Source organism: Hordeum vulgare, chromosome 4H (genome assembly GCF_904849725.1).
Source record: "Hordeum vulgare subsp. vulgare chromosome 4H, MorexV3_pseudomolecules_assembly, whole genome shotgun sequence".
NCBI classification, from domain to species: domain Eukaryota; kingdom Viridiplantae; phylum Streptophyta; class Magnoliopsida; order Poales; family Poaceae; genus Hordeum; species Hordeum vulgare.
The window spans coordinates 474,334,305-474,344,890 of record NC_058521.1 but is presented as its reverse complement, the minus strand read 5'-3'; positions in this window follow the sequence as shown (position 1 = coordinate 474,344,890).

The window sequence follows — 10,586 nt, the reverse complement described above, 5'->3', positions numbered from 1 at the left end:
TGCTTCCCTTACTTGGACAAACATACCACTTATGATTAACCCCTCTCGCAAGCATATGCAACTACGAAAGAAGAATTAAGACAAAGTCTAACCATAGCATTAAACTAGTGGATCCAAATCAGCCCCATACGAAGCAACGCATAAACTAGGGTTTAAGCTTCTGTCACTCTAGCAACCCATCATCTACTTATTACTTCCCAATGCATTCCTCTAGGCCCAAATAATGGTGAAGTGTTATGTAGTCGACGTTCACATACCACCACTAGAGGAGAGACAACATACAATGCATCAAAATATCGAACGAATACCAAATTTACATGACTACTTATAGCAAGAATTATCCCATGTCCTCAGGAACAAAAGTGACTAATCATAAAGCATAATTATGTTCATGACCAGAGAGGTATTGAATAGCATTGAGGATCTGAACATATAATCTTCCACCGAGTAATCCAACTAGCATCAACTACAAAGAGTAATTAACACTACTAACAACCTTACAAGTACCAATCGGAGTCGCGAGACGGATATTGGTGACAAGAGATGAACTAGGGTTTGGAGATGAGATGGTGCTGATGAAGATGTTGATGGTGATGAGTCCCCTCCGATGAGAGCAGTGTTGGTGATGACGGTGGCGACGATTTCCTCCTCCGGGAGGGAAGTTTCCCCGGCAGGACGACCTTGTCGGACCTCTAGATTGGTTCTGCTCAAGTTCTGCCTCGTGACGACGGTGACTTCTCTCGAAAGCCTCCTCCTTATTTTTTCTGGAATGAAACCCTCGTTATAGCAAATGATGGGAGCCAGAGGGGCAACAGGGGGCCCACAAGCCACCTAGGCACGGCCAGGGGGGTAGGCCGCGCCTTGCAGGCTTGTGGCCTCCTGGTAGCTCCCCTCTGGTACTTCTTCCATCCAGTATTTTTTTATAAATTCCAAAATAATTCCTTGTTGATTTTCACGGCTTTTGGAGTTGCGCAGAATAGGTATCTCAAACTTGCTCCTTTTTCAGACCAGAATTCCAACTGCCGACATTCTCCCTCTTCATGTAAAACTTGTAAAATAAGAGAGAAAAGGCATAAGTAATGTACCGTGAAGTGTAATAACAGCCCATAAAGCGATAAATATCAACATAAAAGCATGATGCAAAATGGACATATCAAGTGCTAGTCGTGAGAACGGTACCTTTTCGTGTAGTGAATGGTAAAAACGGAACCTTTAGGTCTCCTTTCTTACCGATAGTGGATAAATCGCAGCAAGCAAAATAACTCCAAGTAGACTTGTAAATAAAGCTATGCTCCCCGGCAACGGTGCCAGAAAATAGTCTTGGTGACCCACAAGTGTAGGGGATCACAACAGTCTTCGCGGGTAAGTTAACCCAATTTATTGATTCGACACAAGGGGAACCAAAGAATATTTATAAGCTTTAACAGTTGAGTTGTCAATTCAATCGCACCTGAAAGATACTTGCTTGGCAACAAAATATTAGTAGCAACAGTGATATGAAAGTGATTGTGGCAACGGAAATAATGGTGGCAAAGCAACGAAAGTAAAACAGCTAAAGTAGAGCAACTGTGACCAGCAGGATTAAAACACTATAGGCTAGGGAGATGGATGGTTGGTCATGGATGAGAGATATCATGTATTTAACTCCGAGAAAGACACATAGAAAAGTAATGATCATCTAGGCAAATATCAAACATTAGGCATGTATCCCAAGCTAGTCGTGCGTGCTTGCAATAAAAACTTGCACAACATCTTCTGTCCTACCATCCCGCTACCAACGGGGCCAAAAGTAACTTATGGAGATTGAGGTGCTCATGTCAAAGAGCACCAGAACAAAGCATTAACAATCAATGGATACATGGAATCCTCAAACTATAGTCTATCCCCTTTGGTGTCCCAAGCTGTCACCATTAGGATTGCCGGTTACGGACTATAAAAGGTGCATACTACTCATAGATAGGATCAAGAACACAAATATATTCCTGAAAACATAAGGTATTCAGATCTTAAATCATGGCGCCCAGTCCCTAAGTGACAAGCATTAAGAGTAACAAGCAATAGCAAAGATGATAAACACCATAGTAGATGATAGGAAACATGCCCCCGACAATCCGACGAACTATTACATGATCTAACTCATCCAATCCCTACCATACCCTTCACCTACAGCAGGGAATTACTCACACATGATGGAGGAAGACATGGAAGGGTGATGGAGTGGTGATGGTGCTGACGATGGCGACGATTTCCCCTCTCCGTAGGCCCAGGCAGCCTCCAGATTAGCTCTAGAGGAGAAGAACCGAGGGTGGCGGCGGCTTCGCGTCGAGAACTTGCAAAACGACTTATGTTCTTGGATTTCTACGTCACGGGTAAAAATAGGAGCCAAAGTAGGGCACCAGAGGAGCTGGACCCCATCCAGGCGGCCAGGGAGCAGGCCGTGCCCACAGGTCGCCTGGAGGCCCCCCTCTGGCCCATCTTCTGGCCCAGGGTTCCTCCCGGTGCGTGGATTTTCTCTATTTTTTATTGGAATTTTCCGGGACGCCTAAATATCCATTTTCCTACACACAAGAAAACCATACATTCATCTCTGCTTAAAACAACGTCAGTCCAGGTTAGTTTCATTCAAATCATGCAAGAATGAGGCCAAAATAGTAGCAAAAGTGTTTGGAAAAGTCGATACGTTTGAGACGTACTAGTATGCCATTTCGTCGAACTCCTTCAAACGATCATTTGTAAATTGCCTTATCCTGGTATGAAGAGTTTCAGTGATCTATGTATCAAAAGTATTTTTTTCACTTAAGGGAATAACTCTACAAGTCACCTTCCCGAGGTGCCCCGTTATGGTATAAAGGGCAATTTCATTTCTCGCTACTTTCAAACCTCTTCACCATCTGTTTTAAGCATGGAATTTTGTCTACCAATTGAACCTTCATCATATGCCTCATTTCTGCATCCCTTCTATGTGTTTTGTGTCTCATCTCAAGGGACGTTCCTATGTCTCATCCTATGAGTTGATCATTTGTTGCTCGATCTTCGAGGAGATCGAATCTTGTAGAGTTTTCATGTTCATTTCGTCATTATGTTTGTATGAAGATCTCGAAGGCAAAGATGTCAGGATCAACATGATGCAATGAATCTACATCTTCACGAAGGGCAATTGGATGACACAATCTTCATGATCCAATTAATTGCTTCCAACCAATTGCATTATCAACTTGTATCATGTTAAATTCAAATTAATTTGAAATGGGGATTAATTAACCCTGATAACCCACAAGTGTAGGGGATCACAACAGTTTTCGAGGGTAGAGTATTCAACCTAAATTTATTGATTCCACACAAGGGGAAGCGGAAGAATATTCTCAAGTATTAGCAGCTGAGTTTGTCAATTTCAACCACACCTGAAAGATTAGTCTCTGGAAGCAAACTATCAGTAGCAAAGTGGTATGATAGCAACGGTGTAAGAAAAGGATCTGTTGACGGCAGACTATTCCTAACTTGTTGTATCAATGGGGCTAGTAAATAACACGTGGATGGGGAACAATTCTTCCCCGCCAACGACTCCAGAAAAGTCTTGCAACAAGTAGCAGCAAAGTAACAATAGTAGTGACAGCAGCAGCAAGGAACAACAGTAGGGACAGCAGTAGTAACAGCAGTGTAACAGCAGTAGCGACATAAGTAGCTGCAAAGTAACGTAGCGAGGACCAGTAGTAAAAGACTCGTAGGCAGAGGATTGGTGATGGATGAGTAGCCGCATGTGATTCATCATGTAACATCTATAACATGGAGAGATAAGTAACTACTCCCGTTCGTCAATCTAATGTAGGCATGTATTCCGTATGTAGTCATACGTGCTTAGGGAAAAGAACTTGCATGACATCTATTGTCCATCCCTCCCGTGGCAGCGGGGTCCTAATGGAAACTACAGGATATTAAGGTTCTCCTTTTAATAAAGAACCGGACCAACGCATTAACACATGGTGAATACATGAACTACTCATACTATGGTCATCTCCGGGAGTGGTTCCGGCTATTGTCACTCCGGGATTGCCGGGTCATAACACATAGTAGGTAACTACAACTTGCAAGATAGGATCTAAAACACACATATATTGGCGACAACATAATAGGTTCAGATCTGAAATCATGGCACTCGGGCCCTAGTGACAAGCATTAAGCATGGCAAAGTAGTAGCAACATCCATCTCAGAACATACTGGATACTTGGGATCAATCCCCGTCAAAACTAACTCGGTTACATGATAGATCTCATCCAACTCATCACCGTCCATCAAGCATACGATGAGATTACTCACGAAAGGTGAACAACATCATGGAATTGTCGATGGAGGAAGGTTGATGATGACGATGGCGGCGATTTCCCCTCTCCGGAGCCCAAAACGGACTCCAGATCTGCCCTCTAGATGAAGAACACGAGGTGGTGGCGCCTCCGTATCGTAAAACGCGATGAATCCTTCTCTCCGATTTTTTTTCCGGGCGAGACGGAATAAATAGAGCTGAGTTTGGGGGCGGTGGAGTCACATGGGCCCCACAATCCCTCACGGCGCGGCCTCGGGGAGTGGCAGCGGCCCAGGGGCTTGTGGCCCAGTGGCACACCTCCTCCGGTGGATCTTTGCGCACGTATTTTTCTTAATTCCAGAAAAATTCTCCGTAAATTTTTAGGTCATTCCGAGAACTTTTATTTCTGCACAAAAACAACACCATGGCAACTCTGTTGAAAACACCATTAGTCCGGGTTAGTTCCATTCAAATCATGCAAATTAGAGTCCAAAACAAGGGCAAAAGAGTTCGGAAAAGTAGATACGACGGAGACATATCAATTCCCGAAGCTTAAAGCATTTCTTATCCTCAAGCAATTCAGTTGACAAACTAAAAGAGACAAAAGAAAAACTTTGACGAACTCTGTTTGATCTTGTTGTTGCAACTATGTCTAACTCATAACTAGAATTTCAGCAAGATCACAAGTCAACCACATAAGCAAGTGACATCTAGGTCTCACGGTAAACTCATATCAATGGCATAATCAACTAGCGAGCAAATAACAATAAGTCTCGAACGTCAACACTTCAATCAAAACAACATGAAGTAGTATGAACAGGTGGTATCTCGCTAGCTCTTTCTCAGACCGCAAAACATAAATGCAGAGCACCTTCAAAGACCAAGGGCTGACTAAACATTGCAATTCATGGCAAAGAAGATCCAGTCACAGTCATACTCAACACAGTTAAAAACAATGCATAAAAATGACAGAGGTGCTCTCTAATTGGTGCTTTTATAAGAGGAGGATGACTCAATAGGAACATAAATAGACAGGCCCTTCGCAGATGGAAGCACTGATTTGCAGAGGTGCCAGAGCTCAAGCTTTTAAAACAGAGATAATAATTTTGGGTGGCATGCTTTGATTGTCAACGCAATGACTAAGAGTTCTCAACATCTTCCACGCTACACATGCTATAGGCGGTTCCCAAACAGAAAAGTAAAGTTTTGACTCCCCCACCACCAATCAATCACACTCCACAGCTAGCCGAATCCTCGGGTACCGTCCATACCAACATCAATCCTGGGGGAGTTTCGTTTGCAATTATCTTTTCGATTTGAGTATGGAACTGGGAATTCCAATTACCGGCCCATTTCTCGTGAATGATAGTGAATAAACACATATCCAGGATAACACGCCTAGCATGGAAGATACCAATAGCCCCCTGTCACCACATGAGTGGTTCGGGCATGCAAAACGGATTATTTGTTGAAGGTTTAGAGAGTGGCACATGCAAATTTACTTGGAACGGCAGGTAGATACCGCACATAGGTAGGTATGGTGGACTCATATGGCACAACTATGGGTTTATGGAAGTGGATGCACAACAGTATTCCCGCTTAGTACAAGTGAAGGCTAGCAAAAGACTGGCAACCGACCAACTAGAGAGCGACAACAGTCATCAAAATGCATTGAGATTAACTAACATTGAGTGCAAGCATGAGTAGGACATAAATCACCATGGACATGAACATCATAGAGGCTATGTTGATTTTGTTTCAACTACATGCGTGAAAATGCACCAAGTCAAGCCACTTGAATCATTTAAAGGAGGATACCATCCTATCATACTACATCATAGTCATCTCAACATTCATGTGGGCATCCAAGACATACCATTATAAGCTCCTAGCTAAGTAAGCATGGCATAAGCAATTATGATCTCTAAGTTGTTATTGCAAACATGTTTCTCTCACAACAAAGCTGAATCAGGCATGATGAGCTAGTCATATTTACAAAAACAAAATAGATCGAGTTCATACCAACTTTTCCAGGCTCAGTCACTTCATCATATATCGTCATTATTGCCTTTCACTTGCACGACCGAACGATGTGAACAATAATAAGAGTGCTCGTGCATTGGACTAAAGCTAGAATCTGCAGGCAAACACAAAGGAGAAGACAAAGTAATATGGCTCTTTGAAAGCTAAATAGGTATGCATGCAAGAGCCACTAAACATTGTAACCAGTATCTTCTTCCTTGACCCAAAGAAAAACAAAACTATTTACACGGGAAAGCTCCCAACAAGCAAAAGAAGGACAAGAAAATCTTTTTGGGTTTTGTCAAACTAGACAGACAAACGAAAAGAAAACGCGAAAAAGAAAATAAACTAGCATGGATGATACAGTGGCAAAGTGTGAACACCGGCTAACAAAGTGAAAGCATAAGCAAGAATGTAAAGTCGGTGAGAAACACGTACTCCCCCAAGCTTAGGCTTTTGGCCTAAGTTGGTCTACTCACAAGGAGGGAAATAACCAGCTCCGGGGTACTCCGGAGTGGACTAAGGATGCCACTTCTGTGTGAGCTCCTCTGGCTCCCACTGATAAACCGGCGTGTGGTACTCGACTGATGGCTCGGGCATGGGCACCTGTGGTTGGGCTAAGCCCCAATATGCGTAGATGTCCGAGGGCATAATAATGTACCTGCCTGCATGAATATTGAACAAAGAAGGAGTGATACGTCTCCATCGTATCTACTTTTCCAAACTCTTTTGCCCTTTTTTTGGACTCTAATTTGCATGATTTGAATGGAACTAAACTGTACTGCGGTGTTTTTAGTAGAATTGCCTTGGTGTTATTTTTGTGCAGAAATCAAAGTTCTCCAAACGTACTGAAAATTTACGGGGAGAAGTTTTGGAAAATATCAAAAATATCTGCGCCAAGTTCCACCTCAGGGGGTGGGCTAGTGGGCCACAAACCCATGCTCCGCCACCACCCCCCTGGTGGCGGTGGGCAGGCTTGTGGGGCCCATAGGCACCTGCCGCCCCCAACCCCAGCTCTATAAGTTGCCTTTCGTCCCAGAAAAAATAAAAAAGAGAAGTTTTCGTTGCGTTTTCAATATGGAGGCGCCGCCACCTCCTGTTCTTCATCTGAAGGGCAGATCTGGAGTCCGTCTTGGGCTCCGGAGAGGGGAAATCGTCGCCATCGTCATCATCGACTTTCATCCCTCTCCAATTCCATGAAGCTCTTCGTTGTTCGTGAGTAATCTATTCGTAGGCTCGCTGGGCGGTGATGAGTAGGATGAGATCTATCATGTAATCGAGTTAGTTTTGATGGGGATTGATCCCTAGTATCCACTATGTTCTGAGATTGATGTTGCTACTACTTTGCCATGCTTAGTGCTTGTCACTAGGGCCCGAGTGCCATGATTTCAGATCTGAAATTATTATGTTGTCACCAATATATTTGTGTTTTAGATCCGATCTTGCAAGTTGTAGTTACCTACTATGTGTTATGATCCGGCAACCCCGGAGTGACAATAACCGGAACCACTCCTGGTGATGACCTTAGTTTGAGGAGTTCATGTGTTCACCAAGTGCTAATGTGTTGGTCCGGTTCTTTATTAAAAGGAGAACTTTAATATCATGTAGTTTCCTTTTGGACCCCGCTGCCACGGGAGGGATGGACAATAGATTTCATGCAAGTTCTTTTCCCTAAGCACGTACGACGACACACGGAATGCATTCCTACATCACATTGACGAACGAGAGCTAGCCACATATCTCTCCGTGTTATAGCTGTTGCATGATGAATATCATCCAAAAAAATCACCGACCCATTGCCTACGAGTTTTTCCTACTACTGTTGTTACTTGTCTTGCTCTGCTTCTGCTACTACTGTTGTTACTGCTGTTACTTTTCTTGCTCTGCTGCTGATACTACTGTTGCTATTGTTGTTACTTGTCTTGCTGTGCTGCTACTGTTGCTACTACTGTCGCTTGCTACTAGTGCTACTTGCTACTGCTGTCACTACTGCTATTCCTTGCCACTGCTATTGCTCGTTACACTGTCGTTACTCGCTACTTTGCTGTTACTACTGTGCTTGCAGATACTAATCTTTCAGGTGTGGTTGAATTTGACAATTCAACTGCTAATACTTGTGACTATTCTCTCATCTCCCGGCGTGCGAATCAACAAATTTGGGTCGAATACTCTACCCTCGAAAACTGCTGCGAACCCACGCGCTGGTGGGCCGTCAACAACATTCTTCTAGTTTCATTACTAGGGAGTGCTATCAGCATTCTTCTGGTGCCGTTGCAAGAGAAGGTTTGTTGTCATATGCATTCGTCTAGCTAACGCCAGAGATTGCAGATCAGCAATTTTCTGGCGCCGTTGCCGGGGAGGTATTGCTATATTCTCTAAGTTACTTGGGATTTATATCTGCTGATCACTATGAAGAATCTGAAGGATCTGAAGACCAAAGTCTTGCCCTCAACTACGAGGGGAGGTAAGGAATTTCCATCTAGCTCTGCACTTGATTCACCTTCAGTTATGAGTAAGTTTGTGACTTCACCTCCTGCTAGAAATCTTGATTCTCCGCCTGTGCTTGATGATGCTTGTGATACTACTGCTAGAGATGCTATGCTTGATACTATGCCTGTTGATACTATGCTTGATACTCCTAGAGATGCTATGATTGATACTGCTTTGCGTGATGATGCTAGAGATGCTATTTTGCTTGATGATGTTATGCTTGATACTGCTAGAGATGCTACTTTGCCTGATGTTCCACTAGGAGTGTTTCTTGATGCTCATATTGCTAGAGTTACTGCCAATGCTCGTGATGTTTCTGAAACTGTCGATACTATTGAGATAGAACCTGCTTTTGCTCCTGCTAGATCTAGCTCTCCTAGATATGAATTGCCTGTTATACCTGAGGGTTATGTTATGAAGGGAGAGATAGCTGAGGATTTTCTTGCGTGTAAGGATGCCTATGACGCTGAGAAATTACTTCTCAAGTGGAAGGAAAAATCTCGGGAAGCTAGGATGAAAAATGACCCGAAGTTTGCCACTTCGCCTATCTTTGTCACCGATAAGGATTACGAATTCTCTGTCGACCCTCAGATAATCTCTCTAGTCGAATCTGATCCTTTTCACGGTTATGAGTCTGAGACGGTCATAGCCCATCTTGCCAAACTATACGAAATAGCCAACCTCTTCACTAATGAGGAGAAGATCCGCCACTACTATATCCTTAAGCTGTTTCCTTCCTCTCTAAAGGATGACGCTAAAGTCTGGTTCACCTCTCTTGCTCCTGGATGTGTGCGTAGTCCCCAGGAGATGGTCTATTACTTATGTGAGAAATATTCCCCTGCCCATAAGAAGCAAGCTGCCTTGCAGGAAATATACAACTTTGCTCAACTCCAAGAACAGAGTCTTCCACAAGCTTGGGGGAGGCTCGTCTAGCTACAGAATGCTTTGCCTGATCAGCCTCTTAAGAAGAACGAGATACTTGATATCCTCTATAACGGACTTACCGATGCCTCTAGAGACTACCTAGATAGTTGTGCCGGTTGTGTTTTTAGGGAACGAACTGTAGAACAAGCTGAGACCCCACTGAATAATCTCTTGATCAGCGATAATTCTTGGACTATTCCTGAACCACCTCCTAAGCCAACTCCTAGGCAAAGAGGTATTCTATTCCTCAGTCCCGAAGATATGCAAGAAGCCAAGAAATCTATGCAAGAGAAAGGCATTAGATCTGAAGATGTCAAAAATCTACCACCTATCGAAGAGATCCATGGTCTCAATAACCCGATATAGGTAGTGGAAGTGAATTCTATGCGTAGGTTTGACGAGAGTGATATTCCTTTTGATAAACCTGCTAGCCTATGCTTTGATGAATTTGACAACTTTGTTGCCAAACAACAGAGTTTCAATGATTATGTTAGTAGACATTTGGAACAAAGTGCTCGTATGCTTAGCCATTTAAATGCTTGTGTAGACAGAAATGTCAATGTTCTGAAGCTTCTGAGTAAACATGCCTCTATGATTACTACTCAGGTAGAACAAGTACTTAAAGCTCAGAATGACCTGCTCAATGAATTAAATGACAACTCTGTTAGAGTCATTACTAGAGTAGGCAAAATGACTCAGGAACCTTTGTATCCTGAAGGTCATACTAAGAGAATTGATCAAGATTCTCAAGGAATCAATGCTGATACACCTAGTCATCCTAAGGAGAAGAAGAAGGATGATAGAAGCCTACACGCCAGTTCACCAAATACTGTCACACTTGAAGAACCTAAT